Here is a 19,314-nt window from a genome sequence, read left to right as displayed (position 1 = left end):
AACAATTGCGTCTGGCTTTAACCAACTATCACGGACCAAATTGAGTACTTCTGCAGCTGCAATTAAGATATCAGCGTCTTGATTTGTTCTGAGTTTTTGGTAAATGGATGAAGAATAGTCACTTTAGCACGATGCTTCTGCCCATAAATAGATAAAATATTAATGTTCAGCAACTTAGGAAAAAATATGTGATTATATAATAAATTGTACAATTAGAGTACATGAATATAATATTTTTACACACTAATCTAAACCTACTGGACTATAATAAATTATAATTATATATACCATATATAAATCAATACTTGAAGAAGTAAGGTTGTAGGCAATCCAACAATGTTATTTTACCCATCACTATAACATTGTTTTCTATAATATCAACACCAAACTATAATAGATTATAAATGCACAAAAATAACTAGTGATGACAATACTGAGGATATAATATTTGATTGAAACTCCAAAATAGTGCATATTCATGAAAAGTGAAATTATAACTCAATACTTTGAACAAAAAATTATTAAATTCTCTTACACTAATACATGTAACTTTTTGAGACATTTTATCGAACATGTGAAGTGCATTAGACATTTACCTCACTACTATTAACATAATGTGTTTTCCAAATGGGAGATAGGAAAAAAGATGAAAAATGCATCAGAGTTGAGATTTGGTATTCATTCACCACACATAATATATCTACAATCAATCAAGAACAGATGTTCTAACCTTTCGAAAACAATAAGGTGGGTCTTCTTCGAAGAGAAATGGATTATTGTCCAATGGCCGTAACAAATTGGGATAGATGGGTCTTTGTGTTTGTCGGAATCTAGGCCAGTGATCTGTAATTACAATTTCACGTTCACCGGATTATGGGCGAGTAGATTCCCCTTCCAATTTTGTGCGAAATTAACGAGAGATTACAATAGGAAAAAGTGTGAAGACGAAATGAAATAGAAAATGAAGGAGTGCTGCGCTAGTAAGATTTATCACAAAATAATCACCTCATGAAACATAAACTACCCATTTTAAAATAGAGGTCCTAACCTTTGTAAAATTCCGACGTCGCTCTTCGCCGGAGAAGAAGGGCTCGCAGTGGCACGAAAATATCAAACAAGAAAAAAAAAATGGTTCTTCGCGATTGTTGGCTTATGGGCAACGCGGCTACGGTGGTGATTTTTGATCCAATGATTATGGACTAACATGTTTTACTCCCAATTCCGCGCGAAGAATAACCAACGTGTAAAAGGGGTTTGAGAGCTAAATCAGAAATAAAGAAATGATAGGGAGTGAAGAATGAGTGAAATGGAAAAGTAGGGACTGCAGAATAAGAATTTAGTAATGGGGACTGATTATTAATAAATTAGACAAAATAGGGATTTAAAGCCAATTGTGCCTAATAATAATAGTAATTTATCATGTAAAACAATAAATTATATTTCAATATATCAAAATACCCTATGCGATCTTATATATTAGTAAAAGTTAGACGTTAATTTACGGTATCAAAAAAATAAAATAATAAGTCATTAATTATATATATTTATTTTCCATATAGTTTTTATTTTATGTAAAATAATATTTATATTAAGTATATTTAAAAAATTAATAAAAATATCAATATGTATTTATAAAAATTAGAACATATGATAAATAGATGATCTAGTTAAAGATATTGTATTTAAATAATATAAATGAATAAATTATTAATAATAACTTATGATATTATTTTTAAATGAGTAATATTGTTGGTATTTAAAATATTTTTAAAATTATATGTCAATAAAATATATACAATATAAATAATATTTTTTAAATAATAAAATTTTATGTATAATATAAATACAAAAATTATTTATTTATTTATAAACAACTTAAAACTACTTTTATAAAAATAAAGATAAAAAATATTTATTTATTTAAGAAGCTATAGAAATAATTTTCTTTTAGTAAAATTTTAAATAAATAAATTTATATTTGTTAAATATATTTAAAATGAATAAAAGCTCAAATAGTTGAATAAAAATTTTAATTTAATTAATTTATATTTATTAAATATATTTAAAATAAATAAATTTATTTTATTCAACCAATGCTCAAATAGTTGAATATGAGTTAATAAAAAAGAATATAGAGTGTTTTTATTTTATGAAATTGAGGAATTTTATTTTATGAAATTGAGGAATTTTTTTATATGACATATAGAAAATTGCATAGATAATATAAAAATAATAAATATGGGTAATATATTATATTTTTTTGAAAAATATATTAGAGAAATTTTAAAAAAGAACACACCCATAATTTTTTTTCTTTTTTCTTGGATCATTTTGTATGGGACCAGAAAAAAAAAAAAAATCAATCTATGACCGGAAGGAGTAATATATTAATAAAATAATGATTCGTGGAGTATTTACAAACAAATTATTTATTAGATTATAAAAAAGTAATTTGGCTGAGAAATAAATTTTAAAATAGTACGCTTTTTTTTTGTATGTGAATATTTTTCTATTTTTAGAAAAAGATTCTTTAATATGTACATTTTTATGAATTTGTCTGGTTGTAGTATAAAATTAAATTTTAGTCTAAATAATATTTAAATATTATATTATCAAAAAAATAATTCTCTGTTTATATTAAAAATTATGAAAAATAAATAATATTGAAATCATCAAATTCACTATTCTTCTATTAAAATATGTGTTATATTTGTTTATAGAATATTATGTTCAATAATTATTTAAACATGAAATACGAAATAAAACACACTCAAAAGCATATGAATATGTGTAATATATATATATATATATATATTTATACTTTTATGAAAATTGTTATATTTTCTTAAAAACTAATGGATGCATGGAAACCTCAAAAAGTGTATACTTGCATGCATGATCATAATAATATTAACATTTGATGCTAGTGCAGATAAAATAATCAATCTAAACTCATTTTAGTAAATCGGTAAGAATTAATTTTAAGAAAGTATTGTAAAAAAACAAAATTCAAAAATTCAATCTGACCCCTTAAGTTATATACTATTCATTCACACAAATGCACATTAAAAAACATCAAACATCGAATAAGAAAATTAAATATACACATACATATATACACGCATATTAATAATAGAATTAAACGTACACACAAAATAATACAAAAACAATACAAACATATGCACAATAAACCAACTAAATGAACAAATTATATCAATTTTCTTGTGTGTGTTTTGCATTAATACAAACATATGAACACAAGACATGCACATATACATGCATAGTATAATAGAGTTAAACACACACAAAATAAGACAAAAACATTACAGATATATATACACAGTAAAATCAATTCTATTGTGCAAGCATACATAATAAACCTATTAATGAACATACTAGATCAATTTTATAAGTGTATGTTTTCTATAGATACAAACATACACACACAAACCGGTACATGCCCGTATACATGCATATATTAATGATAGAGTTAAAACATATACACAAAATAATACAAAAAGCTGTACAAACATGCACACATTTTAGTGTGTATGTTTTCTATATATACAGAACACACAAACCTACTACATGCACATATACACGACATATTAATAATAGGGTTGAACATATACACAAAACAATACAAAAACAGTACAAACATGCACACAATAAAATCAATTTAATTGTATATATTTTATGTATATACAAACCTACACACATGCATTAATAATAGAGTTAAAACATATACACAAAACAATACAAAAACAGTCCAAACACGCACATAATAAAATCAATTTTATTGTACAAGCATACACAATAAACCTAGTAAATGAACCTACTATTTCAATTTTATTGAATATAATTTCAATATATACACACGCATATGAATAATAGAGTTAACTATACTTACAAAACAGTACAAACAGACACAATAAAATTGATTTTATTGTGCAAGCAAGCATAAGACAATAAATCTACCAAATGAACCTAATATATCAATTTTATTGTATATATTCTCTATATATGCAAAAATACACACACAAAACCAACCACACGCACATATTATATACACACGTATATTAATAATAGAGTTAAAACATGTATACAAAATAAAACAGAATGAGTACAAAAATACACACAACAAAACTAATAAAATGAGCATACTACACAAACCTACCACATGCACGTCTACATGCATATTTCTGAAGTTCAACCTTACAGAGTTATGTCATATTGTTTCAAGAGCAAGAATTAGAGTGTTAAGGAATTCTTTCGTTCTTAGAACCCCTTAGACCTAAATATAACGAAATTCAGTTCCACTAATCTAGAAAACTAAGCTTGCTAAAATCATTTCCATAATAGTGTAATATTTATTTACAGCAAAAGAACAACATCAATAGGAATTTTTTTATTTTGCTGAACAAAGAACATAAAAATGGTTATCGACTATATATAGATGTACTTTTCTTTAATGATTAGACACAAAAAATTTTATTTTGATAATATAAAAAATAATATTATGTTAAATTATTAATTTTTATAAGTAAAATATATACAATATTTTTTTATAATATTTATAAAAAAATCATACTATATAAAAATATAAAGTGAACAAATTCATATTTTGTGTTAGAAATTTGTGGATGAACATACAAAAACAATATCAACAACCCAAAACTAATAAAAAACCATACCAAAAAACAAGAACATAACCAAAACGAAAAACTAGAACATAAACCATATTTAAAACAAAAAAACAAAATCAGTAACAAACACAATAACAAATACAAAACAACAAGAATCAACAAAAACACAAACCAAAATCGAAAACAATAACAAAAATAAAAAAATAAAAAATTCAAAAACTCAACCAAAAATCAAAACCAAGAACACTAAAAAACGAGGTAAAAAAACCCAAACTAATAACAACAACAAATAACAACAAATAGAAAATAGAAAATCCCAAAATAGTAACAAAATCAAAACCAACATAAAAACCAATATGCACAAAAAACAAAAAACAAAAAAAAAAAAAAATCAAAAAACAAAACAAAACAAAAAAACACCAATAACAAAACCAAAAACCAAAAACCAAAAAAAAAATTAAGAAATGTGACTTAGACACATAATAATATCAACTAATCATGCATTCATAAACTACGCAAAGTCTAATAATCTACATACATACATAAGAACTATTTCACTATTTCATGCTAGCACATAATGAAAAGATTACTTCGATGCATCTTAGTAAATTCATAATATCATCATTATAGAGATATTGAAATAAAAGTAAGGAAAAAAAAATTCCAATAGATAGACCATAAATATTATGAAATGTAAGATAGACACACACATTAATAATAAGATTAACTAATCACATAGATACACAACACATACTAATCATAAACCTATATAGATAAACAAACAAACATGCATAGATACATAAGTCAGTAAGTCACATGAACAATACAAAAATTAATCACATATGAATTAATACATACATTCACATATAAGCTAGTGACACATTAAAAACAATTTCTTTTATGAAAGCACAAACACACATAAAGCAAATTAAAAAGTATCTTTTATATATATATATATCTTAGTAAATTAATTAGAATCCATAGTATGAAAGCATTATAATAGAGAAAGTAAATATTCGATAAGACAAAGACAAAATTTGTATATACATAAGCATATACCAAAAAATAAGAAGCTCAATTAATATGTATGGGGCACACAAAAAAAGTAATTATTTGCATGCACACATGGAACATATGAAGCTTAATATACACACATTAATAATAAAGTCAACTAATAATGCATCCACGAACAACACAAAATCAATCCATATAACGTAATAAAAACTCATTCAAAAAATTGAATTAAAAAATATAGCAATTACATGATAAAGACTGCCGCATAGACCATAAAGAAAAAAGAAAAGAAAAGAAAGACAACACAATACACACACAAATACATAATCTACAATCACGTATGCACTCGCCACACAAAACCAATCATTTGTATGCATATATAGATAAGCCTATTGCATATAAATACTATATATATCATAATAAAATCAAATTCATTCTAGCAAGTAAATATAATTAAAAAAAAAAAATCATTTCAATGTATCTTAGTAAATTCATCAAAATCAACATTATAATGGCATGACAATAAAATTCTAAGCAATAGATAAATAAAAAATTTATGAGAGAACAAAAGAAAGATGATGAAATATAATATATAGACATGCGTTCATACTAGGATAAGATCAACTAAGATATATGTATACACAATACAAAAATTAGTCACATAAGCTCAAGTGCATAATAAATAAAATAAAATAAAAAAAAGGAAACCCACTTCAATGCATTTTAGTTAGGAACAATGTTATAAAAGCAATACAAGATAAACTTTCAAGTTTATACAAAAGAAAATTCTGAAGCAAAAATATACACATACTAATAACAAAGTCAATTAATCATGCACACACAAATAAGACAAAGAAAGTAAGAGAAACCAAGAATTGAAGGTGGGATAAGAAATATTACCCTTAAGGTCAAAGGTGTATGGATATGAGGGAGTTAATTGAAGGATTAAAAAAAAAGCATTACCCTCAAGGTCACCTAAATTCACTGATTTGATCGGTGTGGTTCACCAAAATCAAATTTTCATTTTGATTTTTGCTTCATCTCTTACCAATTATTCATGAGTAGATATAGGTTTTCCTCGGTTAATTTTACAATTTAAAAAATTTCATCAACATTAGTGAAATATCCAAATTAGTAATGTTTACCCACCCGGATTCATGGTCACCACCATTAGCAGTCCACAAATCAGCCTAAATGCATAAAAACTCATTAATACTTGCACAAACATTAATAATAATGGAAAAAAAAAATTAAAAAGATAACCAAACATGCTTGTAAATAAATAGAAAGCATATAATACTTACTGAAGTTGAAAGTTAGAGAGTGTGCTACTCACAGAGTTCTAGAGAAGGAATTATTCGGGTGACAAGAAATCGTTTATTACTGTAACCCCTTAGACCTGACTAGCCAAAATTCAGTTCCAGTAGCTAGAGAAACCCAATCCTAGTAAAAGAATTTGGCATATCAGTGGATTATTCATTTAAAGCATAAAGTATAACTATAAGGATAAGTTTATTTTGTGGAACAACACAAATTTAAGGTGGGAAAAGGAATAAATTAGCAACAAGATTTGGTAATCACAGTCAAAGAATATCAATTTGCTCATGAAATCCCTGCACAACAATCAATAATAGTGAGAAAGATTGAAAAGAAAACTAAACATGCATGATTAGGAATAATAGAGAACCTGTAATAGTTTTGAATTTGAAGTTGAAGTTAGAAATCGCATTTCTCAGAGCACTATGTCATTTTGCTTCTAGAGCAGGAATTGTTGGAATGGCAGAATCTTTCGTCACTAGAACACTCTAGACATGGTTGTAGTTAAAATCAGTTTAGTATTCATTTACCGTATGAATAACAAAAACTGCAAGAATTTGTTTATTTTGCAAAACAAGAAAATACAAAATGGTTAGCATCCATCTTCCAAAAAACAAACAAAATTAGAGAAGTATCAGCAATATTTGGTAATCATAGGCAATTTAATATGCAAACACTTGACAGAAAAAAAAAAAAAAAAAAAAAAAAAAAAAAAAAAGAAGAAGAAGAAGATAAATCAGTAATAGCAATATTAACATAGCAAATATGATGAAACTAACGAAGTTTTGAAAAGAAAGTTCAATTTGCAAATAAATCGATCCATAGATAACATCAAAGCACAATGTGCTATTTGGATATTTAAGTTATGATATTGTATTTTCAGTAATACTTCAGATAAAATTCTGGGGAATATCACTATTCAAAATATAGTTTAAAATGAATTTGTATCATCTCCGAGTTATGGTGATCTGTGGTACTCACCTCAAAAGTTTTCAGAATTGGTTCAATCTATTCCTGCATATACAACACAAAAACTAAATACATGCATGGAAACATAGCCTGAGGTAATGAAAAGAAGAAAGGAGAGGGAAATGTTAATAAGTTAATAACACAATAAACCCCATATGGGTCGCACGTAAGAGTACAACAAATATATGACAACGCACTAATCGGCCGGCCACGCCATGGCATCAAGATCTCATGTTGCACATTATATGATATGCCTTTTGGATTGCCCAGCCAAGATACGGGCTGATTTTCTAATTGAAAGACAATGCACTAATCAGCCACGCCATGGCTGCAAGATCTCATATTGCACATCATATGGCATGCCTTCCTGATTTCTCCGCCAAGATGTGGGCCGATTTTCTTATGATAGTCAACTCAAATGTTTTCACGGCCTCATCATTTAGCTCAGATTGTAAGGCATAAGATAACAATATAACTTGATTATTTGATTGAAAATAAACTTGAAAGCATTTTTTGAAAAGCGAACAAAGTTGTAAAATAAAGTCCCATGTTGATAAAACTTTCATGAAAACCAATCTAGTTTAGGTTTATACAATATTATTTTTAATCAGCCACAAACACAGCAATGAATAGTTAATATTTGAAGTAAAAAGAACAAACTAGAAAATTGAACAATGTAATCAACATGAGTGAAGCCAAACCAAAACAGGAACATGAACCCGGCCTACACCTGTCAAAGACAACCTATGTTAGAGCCAGAGCAAGATCAAAACCCAAACCAGACAAGAACCACAACAAAAAGCAAGACTAGAAGGACCATAACATGAACAAGACTCCAACCCAATCAAAGAAGAGCTAGAGCTGGAATGAACTCAAACCCGACCCAGAACCGCATGAGCTAGAGCAGAGTCAGGCACGGGCCCAAACAAGAACTGCACAAGAGCAAAGATAGACATGAACTAGAACTAGAACGTGAAGAAGAGAATTGATCTTGGCTGGATTTTAAGCCAAAATCCAAGCTGAGGATTGGACTAGGACATACAGTAGACCTAATCTAGGACCATGCTAGAACTGGAACTAGACCGGGATTTGACTCAGAAGCAGAGTTAGAGACCCAAAACCAAAACATGAACCAAACTCAATCCATGCCCAAGCTAGAGCATACATTCAAATCTAACCCAGAATCACCAGAGCCAAAGTTGAATCTGAACCAGGAACTAACTTGAACATGACCTGGAATCACCCAAGCCATGGCCAAAGCCAGAACCCAATCTATACAAGAACTGCACCAATGCTGGAGCTAAACCATATCCAAGCACAAGTTAGAGCCGGAACTAAACCCAAACACAACCCAGAATCACCTAAGTTAGAGTCAGAGCAGGAACCGAACCCGAACCCAAACTTGAACTTGAACCCAAACCCAACTCAGAATCACCTGAGTTGTAGTCAACGCCTGGAACAAACCCAAACTATAACCCAAACCACTCAGAATCACCTGAGCCAGGGTAAGAGTCATAACCGATCCCCAGCTAGAACTCCCGACAAGAGCTAGACCTAGAAACCAAAACATGAACTAGCCCGAGCTTGACTGAAGCCAAAACCAGAATCACCTAGGCAATAGCCACAGCCAAACTCAAACCATCAATAATTCGAAGATAAAAAAGAAAAAAAAAAAAAAAAAAGAAAAAAGAAAGAAACGAGTGATAGAGGGATTTTTTTGAGACAATGAGCATTCAAGAAACATCTACCTGTGGATTGGTATTCTCGATTAGCATTCGCAAATCACAACTCTCGAATCAAACCCTTGATTCAAGAAACTTACACATCGATGGGCATGGTCGTCCGCAGCATTGCTATTCCCCCATCTGATCCACTATTCAAAAGAACCCTAAACCGTCGTGGAGGAGAAATGAGACATGCTCCTATGGTAGTCTGCACTGCAAAGATGGGACGGCAAGAATGAGATTATTATTATAAAATAGTGTAACGGTAAGAGCTTTCTTATTGAATTACCATTTGGTATTTTGTAGTAATAGCCCCGAACCAAAAATAAAGTAAAATGGCATGTTTAAATTGGAAAGGAGAAATGGAATTCAAAACACTGAATATCTAATGCAATGCTGAAAGAAATGAGGACGAGAGACGGATTTAATTTTTTTGAGAAAAACGAATTTCTATTGCCAAAAAAATCAAAACGCTACATTCCTCAAATCCTAAATTTTCTACCGTATACAGTAAGGAGGAGGAAAGCAAATTGAAGATTCAAATCACAACTTAAAAGTATATGAACAACTCTGAAACTGAAAATCTGTAACTTGTTTATCAAGCGAATGTATTATCCTAATCGATCAATTCAGAGCAATCGCTAATCGCCACTCCTATGAATCATGGATTGAACTAAAACATACCGTACCGATTGAAACGGTCGCCGTTGTTCATCCCGCTATTGCACCGGAAACAAACTTGAAGACGAAAGAAAACCTTGCCTGATGGAAATGGAAATGGAAATGCAACCCTCCGAGAGCACCACCAAACTTCTGAAACCTCCTTTCATGTATATCACACTTGTCAATTGCCAGAGCAGAGTATATATACATAATAACCGTATATCTTGTGGCCGTTGCAAGAAAATCAATTAGATCAAAACTTGCCTTATATAATAAAAACTTACCTTGTATAATTAACTCATCAATTAGCCGTTAGAAAATTAAATATTAAAATAAACAAATAAATTGGACGCCAGCCAAAAGCTAATTAATCATTATGATATTTTAATATATAAATAATAATAATTAACGGTAGCTAATACACATTAATATTAATAAAAAATAAATGAAAAAAAATCAACCGAAACACAACTAACAAATAACACAAGAAAAGGATTTTTTTTTTTTTTTTTTAGTTTATTTAATACTCCGTTATATATAATATATATTAATATTATTTTTAAATATTAAAACATAGCCAAATAAGTCAACTGTCGATAAGTGACATAGAAAAAATGGACAAATGAAATAGGACAAATGGGTATTATTTACATAGATTTTTATAAAAAATATCTTTTTAAATTATTTCATAAAACAAATAATATTTGTAATTTAAATTACGATATATTATTAAATTATTAAAAATAATAATATTATTAAGATTAATAAAAATAAATAATTATTAATAAATTAGAAAAGTAATAATATAATATTATTTTTTATATTTATATTTTAAATTTTGTATTTTTTATTATGTAATTATATTTAATTTATACTTCCTCCGTCCACACACAAAGTAAACATTTACTTTTGGCGGGTAGTTAAAAGTAGTTTAATGATATTTTTGTCCTAACTTTTGGTGTAAAAGTAATGATGTGATGTAAAGTAAGGATATTTGTCGAAAAAAGTGAGATATTTAATGAAATGTTTACTTTGTAATGTATACTTTCTAGCTGGACGGATGAAGTATTATTTTATTACCTAACACATTAATGTTTTTATAATTTATTTTAATTTAAAATTTAAATTTAGTGAAGCTAACAAATAAAAAATAAAATAAAATATTAAAAATGAATGCTCAAATCAAAATCAGCAAATTTTAAACATAAATATTTTAGATCATAACTAAAATCATCATTCAAAATATTTAATTTCAATATGATATTTTGACAAATCGAAACTCATAACTTATTCAAAGAATAGCATAACTTATTACACGTGTCATGCATTTCCAGAAAGCTCTACCTGTGATTCCAAGGAAGGGAGACTCACACACTAATCACTTAAAGACTTTTTCCTATTAACAACTATTTAGACACAAAACAATGTGTTTTGTAAAAAAAGATATAAATTACTCGATAGCATAATCAATCAAATAAGTTCATCTTATTTGTAATCATAAAATTAATGTAATAGAGTGAAAAAATCGCTTCAAAATAATTTATAAGAAAATAATTCGTCTGTATTCAACAAAATTACATAATGGAGATATTTAAATTAACACTAACCTAATTCTACAAAAATAACTAAAAAATTAATAATAAGAAAAAAAAAATAGTGAAATTAAAATACAACCAATAAAAAAAATTTATATAATCTAAAGTCCTAGTCTAATAAATGATTTCAGTTTGAAATTTATATTGAATCATTTATTTAATTAAAAATAATTATCATGATTGATAAATTGGTTATAACTATCAACAAGTTTAACATTTATTTTATTTTTTTTTTGTTGTTGTTTTGATAATCAATGTACGTCCCTTAATTGCCTGAACTAGTATAATTTTAGAAATTTAATTATCTAATTGCATTAGAATTTAAAAAATTTAATTCAAATTACTAATAGTTATTCACAGTTAAAATTCAATTTGCATAATTATTTACTAGAAGTAATTACTCAATCTGTGGGACACCTATATTCGAATTGACATCAAACTACTTTTGAGTTTTGTATACAAAAATTTATTTATTTTTCTTTATATATAAATTAATGTAATAGTATTAATAAAAATAAATAATTTTAAAATATTTACAATATAGAATGGAATTGATATTTAATAAAAATAAATAAATTATATTGAATTTGTTTACTCAATATTTTTAGATGAATTGACTTTTTTATGTGCGGTATAAAAAACTGTGTTGGTAATATAAAAAATAATAATTTGTATTGAATGATTGACTTTTTATGAGTGAATAATGTATATATTATATTATTGTGTGTATATTTATATTTTTTAATAATATTCATGAAAAATTGTTTCATTGAGAAATGACGAGTGAACACGTTAATTATTATTACTCCTTTCATCTCTTAACAATCTTTCATTTTTTTATTTTGGTCAGTTCTATAATAAAATATCAATTTTTTTTTAGTAATTGTACTATATACTCATAAAGTAGAATTAAAGGTAAAAAAACTAAATTAACCCTATTAGTATTGTATGATATAAAGGTAATGACATTTGTGTAATATATTATAAGTTAGAAGGGTATTTGTAATGTTAGGTTGATAGTACAATTACTAAAAAAATAAAACAAATACTTTGTTATGGGACGAACCAAAATGAAAAAATGGATAGATTGTTAAGGGACGGAGGGAGTATATCTAACATTACAAATACCTTTTTAATTTTAATATATTACACAAATGTCATTATTTTTATATTATACAATAACTTTTTTTTATTTCTATTTCTACTATATCTCAATATAATATTAATATTTTTAAATTTTCTTGCAAAAAACAAACAAATACATAGATATGAGACAAAAAGAATATTATTATTTTCCTTAAATTTATGTCTAATCTACTTATAGTTAAAACAATTTTATTCACCTCAAATTTCATTGTATCTACTTAAAGAAATAATAATAAAATTGACATTATTTCTACTTACTATTTATTCTCACTTTTTTTTTTTATTAAATTTTTTCAATAAAAATTTTATAATATCCCCACTCTAATTCAACATTAAATAATACTTTTATTAATTTCTCAGTCTACTACTTATCAAAAAAAAAAAAATTACATAATTTTCCTAACCGATTGTAATACATTTCAAACTATTTAGAGTGTAATTTTTCTTCAAAAAGTATATGAGATAGGAAAAATTGAACATAATGAAACGACAATAAAACAGAAATGGGAGATAAAATGAAATAATATTATGAACAATCGATATGAGAAGAATTGAAATGATAATATATGAATAAAAAAAAAAAAGTGAAACAGAAGAAATGTTCATAATAAAAATATGTCCATTTGACGAGTTCAACATTAAGAAAAATAAATAAAAACAACTTTTTGCTAAAAAATAAGAATAAATCTAAATGACAACACAAAATAAATAAATTTAAAGTGACGGAGAAAATAATATTTTACTAATAAGTGAGTATATAATAATTTAGATACTTTTATCCTTGCAATTAAAATTAAAAAAAGGGATAATTTTTTATAAAATTAGAGATTTTGAATTTTTTTTATATAAAACTTGTATAAAAAATAAAATATTTTTTAGTAAAACAAATAAAAATAGCAAAAAAACATTAAATTTGAACTTGGAGGTAATATATTTATTTGTGAAAAATGAACATTTAATGTCATATTTTTCTAAAATAAAAATTTTAAAAGTTAGAAGATAAAAAAAAAAAAGAAAACTCAATTCATTAAATAATTATCTAAAACCATAAATTAGATATAAAAATATCCAATAAAATCCTAAATATGTAAATAGAGTGTTCTAGATTCCATAAAACTATATCCCCATGTCTATATATATAGTGCTCATCTATCTCAATGTGGGAGAAAGATATTGAATTTGAGGATTACCATCTCTTTACTAGCTAGTCCGGAGAGATTGTATTTTTTTTATTATTATTATTTTCTATATGTATTTTTAGGATAGATATAAAAATTTATATTGATAATATAAAAATAATAATAATATTAAATTTTTAGTTTTTTATGAATAAAAAAATAAATATACCGATTGTATTAATTTTATATAATATTTAAAAAAAATTGTGTCATATAAAATCACAAAGTAAACAAATCTATATTTTATGTCTAATAGTTTTGTGAAAGAACATACCCCAAAACAAAATCAATAACTATAACCCTAAACAAATACAAAACCAGAACATAACTAAAACGAAAAACAGTAACAAAAACCAAAAGCAAACAAGTAACAAAAATAGCAAAAACAATAAATAAAAAAACACAAGAATCAAAACAGAAACGCAAACCAAAATCAAAAACAAAAAACTCAAACCAAAATCCAAAAACCAAGAAAACCACCACCAAAAACAAAATCAAAACCAAAAATAAACAACAAACTAAAACCATAACAAAAAAAGAAAAAATCAAACTAATAATAAAACAAAAATAAAAAATAATAACAAAATCAAAACCAGCACCAAAACCAAAGCCAAAAAGCGCAAAAAAAAAAAAAAAAAAAAAAAATTACAAAACAAAGCCAAAGCAAAACAAAAAAAAAAAAAAAAAAAACAAGAAGAAAAATAAAAACCACCAATAACAGAACCAAAAACCAAAAGAGAGATTACAAAATGTAATTTAAACACACACATAATAATAATAATGACATCAACTGATAATGTATTCATAGGCTATGCAGAAACGAATCATCTACATACATAGATAAGAACTATTTCACACAAATACTATATCACAATAAAATCAACACATAATGGAAACATACATACATGAGATTAGCTAATCAATCACATACATAAACAACACAAAAACTAATCATATACCTATATAGATAAATACACACACATGCATAGATACATAAGCCAGTCAGTCACATGAACAATACAAAAACCAATCACATACGTATGAATAAATACATACATTCACACATGCATACATAAGACAAACGTATTAAAAGCAATTTCTTTCATGCAAGACAGGTACATGCAAAGTAAATTCAAAACTTATATATATATCTTAGTAAATTAATTAGAATCAACAGTATGAAAGCATTATGATATTAATCATGTATGCACTTACCGTGCAAAAATAATGGAAAGACAACACCAAAACAAATCATTTATATGCATATAGGGATATATGCATATAACAAGATTTGCTCATGAAATCCCTGCACAACAATCAATAATAGTGAGAAAACAAATTGAAAAGACAACCAAACATGCATGGTTGGGAAAAGTAGAAAACCTGTAATACTTTTGAAGTTGAAGTTACAAAACCCATTTCTCACAGCAGTACAGCACTATGTCGTATTGCTTCCAAAGCAGGAACTGTTGAAATGGCAGAATCTTTCGTCATTAGAACACTGTAGACAAGGTTGCAGTTAAAATTAGTTTAATATTTATTTACAGTAAATAAAAAAATTTGCAAAAATCTGTTTATTTTGCAGAAGAAGAAGATACAAAATGGTTAGCATCCATCTTCCAAAAAACAAACAAAATCAGAGAGGGAGTATCAGCAATATTTGGTAATCATAGGCAAATTGAATCTGCAACAACTTGACGACAAAAAAAAAGATAATCAGTAAAAGCAATATTAATGCCATAGATTATTGCTGTAAAATTAAGGTTTCAAAAGTACTATTAGCTTGCTCCCAGTTGGCACCAAAAGTTTAAATATCAAGAATGGGTACTATTAGCTTGCTCCCAGTTGGCACCAAAAGTTTAAATATCAAGAATGGGTACTATTAGCTTGCTCCCAGTTGGCACCAAAAGTTTAAATATCAAGAATGGGTACTATTAGCTTGCTCCCAGTTGGCACCAAAAGTTTAAATACCAAGAATGGCCCAACTTTCTCCTCTCAAATAGATATACGGAACAGAGCATTATGAAAGAAAGACATAGAAACATTAGGCTTTCAAGTTTTATAGTATCACAAATCTTCCTGCCCAAATATCAACTAAACAAAGCAAAGCATTAATGTTTTTAGCACAAGTTGTAAGTTGGTTGCTAACAAGAAGTTATATTAATCCAATGTACAAAAAAAATATATAGTATTTTATCTAATCTTTTATTAAGCTTGATGAAAATTTAGAATATGTACACTCGTCACTCAATAAATTGAAATGAATTGAATGACAATGCACTAATCGGCCACGCCATGGCTGCAAGATCTCATGTTGCAAATCATATGACATGCCTTCATGATTGCCTCGCCAAGATACGGACCGATTGCTAATTGAAATGCATTGAATGACAACACACCAATCGGTCACACCATGGCTGCAAGATCTCATGTTGCACATCATATGGCATGCCTTCATGATTACCCCGCCAAGATACGGGCCGATTTTCTTATGATGGTCAACTCAAATCTTTTCATGCCTCATCATTTAGCTCAGATTGTAAGGCAAATAATAGCAATATAACTTGATTATTTGATTGAAAAATAGGTCAAGAGAGCTTGAAAACATTATTTGGAAAGTGAACCAAGTTGAAAGATATAGTCTCTCGCATGTAGATAGAAATTTCATGAAAACCAATTTAGTTTAGGTTTATACAATTTTATTTATTTTTTAATCAATCACAAACACAGAACAATGAACAGTGAGTATTTGAACTAAAAAGAACAAACTAGAAAATTAAACAATGTAATCGACAGGAGTGGAGCCAAACCAAAATAGGAACATGAACCCGGCCTAAACCTGTCAAAGAACAACCTGAGTTAGAGCCAGACAAGATCAAAACCTAAACCAAACAAGAACCACACCAAAAATGCAAGACTAGAAGAACCATAATATGAACAAGACTCCAACCCAATCAAACAAGAGCTAGAGCTGGAACAGAAGTCAAACCCGACCCAGAACCACCTGTGCTAGAGCTAGACTCAGGCACCGGCCCAAACAAAAACTGCACAAGAGCAAAGATGGACACGAACTAGAACTAGAACTAAAACATGAAGAAGAGCTAGATCTAGATCTTGGCTAGATTTTTTAAGCCAAAATCAAAGGTGAGGATTGGACCAGATTATACAGAGTTAGAGTCCGGGATTTGACTCAGAACCACCTAACCCCAAGGCAGAGTTAGAGAACCAAAACCAAAACACAAACAAGACTCAATCCATGCCCAAGCTAGAGCAGACTAGATTCAAATCTAACCCAGAATCACCTGAGCCAAAGTTGAACCTGAACCAGGACCATGCTAGAGTAGGAACTAACTTGAACCTGACCCAGAATCACCCAAGCCATGGCCAAAGCCAGAACCAAACACGAACTAGAACCTGATCCATACAAGGACTGCACCAAAGCTAGAGCTGCAACTAACTTGAACCTGACTTGGAATCACCCGAGCCATAGCCAAAGCCAGAACCAAACACGAACTAGAACCTGATCCATACAAGGACTGCACCAAAGCTAGAGCTGCAACTAACTTGAACCTGACTCGGAATCACCCGAGCCATAGCCAAAGCCAGAACCAAACACGAAGTAGAACTCAACCTCACCAATGCTAGAGCTGAACCAGATCCAAGCACAAGTTAGAGCCGGAACTAAACCCAAACCAACTCAGAATCACCTAGTTAGAGTGACACCTAGAAACCAAAACAAGAACTAGACCATCAATAGACACAGCCAGACTCAAACAAAAACGCGAACCAAACCATCAATAATTTGATGATAAAAAAGAAACGAGTGAGAGAAGGATTTTTCGAGACAACGAAATTTTATTCCTCCTCCTAAACCCAAATTCCTAAATTCCTCAAACCCCTAAATTTTCATGAAAACATCCCCGTATATCGAAGGAAAAAATCGAAGTGAAGCACCAAATCAAGCTTATGTGTATACTGTTCCTCTACAGTGTGAAATTGAAAATCTGTAAACAGTCAAGTCAATCAAAGCGAATATCCTATCCTATATAAACGTCTACTACCTGTGGATTGGTACTCTCGATTAGCATTCGCAAATCACAACTCTCGAATCAAATCTTGATTCAAGAAAACTGCAGATCCATGGGCATGGTCGTCCGCAGCATTGCTATTCCCCTTCCCCATCTGATCCACTATTGCACCATAACCTTCTTCAAAAGAACCCTAAACCCTCGTGGAGGAGAAATGAAACAGGCGCCTACGGTAGTCTGCAGTGCAAGGATGGGACGTCGAGAATGAGATTATTATTATTATATATAATTATTATTAGGAAATAGTGGAACGGTAAGAAATTTCTTATTTAATTATCAAAGATTTTGTAAAAAAGCCCCGAACCAAAAATAAAGTAAAATAGCATGTTTTAATTTCTATTGCTGAAAAGATCAAAACGAACCCTATATTTTCTACCGTATAGCGAAGGAGGAGGAAAGCAAATTGAAGATTCAAATCACAACTTAAAAGTATATGAACAACTCGAAATTGAAAATCTGTAAGTTGTTTATCAAAAGCGAATGTATCGAAGCAATCGCAAATCGCCACTCCTAATGAGAATCGATTGAAATGGTCGCCGTTGTTCATCCCGCTATTGCACCGGAAACAAACTTGAAGACGAAAGAAACCCTTACCTGATGGCAATGGAAATGGAAATGCAGTCCTCCCCAGAGCACCACCAAACTTCTGGAACCTCTTTTCATGTATATCACACTTCCCAATTCCCAATTGCCAGAGCAGAGTATATATACATAATAATTTATTATTCTTTTTTTTATCCGAAGAAAAAATAAAAATAAAAATAAAAATAAAATAAACCCTTACCTTGTACATAATTGTATATATCTTGTGGCCGTTACAATAGAATCAATTAACGCATGTCGTCGATCAAAACTTACCTTATATAATTAACTTTATCAATTAGCCGTTAGAAAATTAGGATATTTTAATATATAAGTAATAATGCTAATTAACGGTAGCTAATACACATTAATATTGATAATAAAAAGTAAAT

General features: G+C 28.3%; 1 long non-coding RNA gene across 2 annotated transcripts; it reads right to left on the bottom strand.

The window, feature by feature from the left end:
- Nucleotides 1-7,130: 7,130 nt before the first annotated feature.
- On the bottom strand, nucleotides 7,131-19,072 carry LOC127258200 (uncharacterized). Of its 2 annotated transcripts, none has more exons than XR_007840247.1 (4): nucleotides 18,935-19,072; nucleotides 18,314-18,517; nucleotides 15,636-15,753; nucleotides 7,131-7,273 (listed from the first exon to the last, which is right to left on the bottom strand). It is a non-coding gene; the product is annotated as an uncharacterized LOC127258200 (long non-coding RNA). The 2 variants fall into 2 exon arrangements; XR_007840246.1 differs by lacking the exon at nucleotides 7,131-7,273 and adding an exon at nucleotides 15,264-15,558.
- Nucleotides 19,073-19,314: the final 242 nt, after the last annotated feature.

Source organism: Andrographis paniculata, unplaced genomic scaffold, assembly GCF_009805555.1.
Source record: "Andrographis paniculata isolate CXL003 unplaced genomic scaffold, ASM980555v1 Contig59END, whole genome shotgun sequence".
Lineage (NCBI taxonomy): Eukaryota > Viridiplantae > Streptophyta > Magnoliopsida > Lamiales > Acanthaceae > Andrographis > Andrographis paniculata.
The sequence above is the reverse complement of the archived record's forward strand: the minus strand, read 5'-3'. Positions and strand labels throughout refer to the sequence as shown.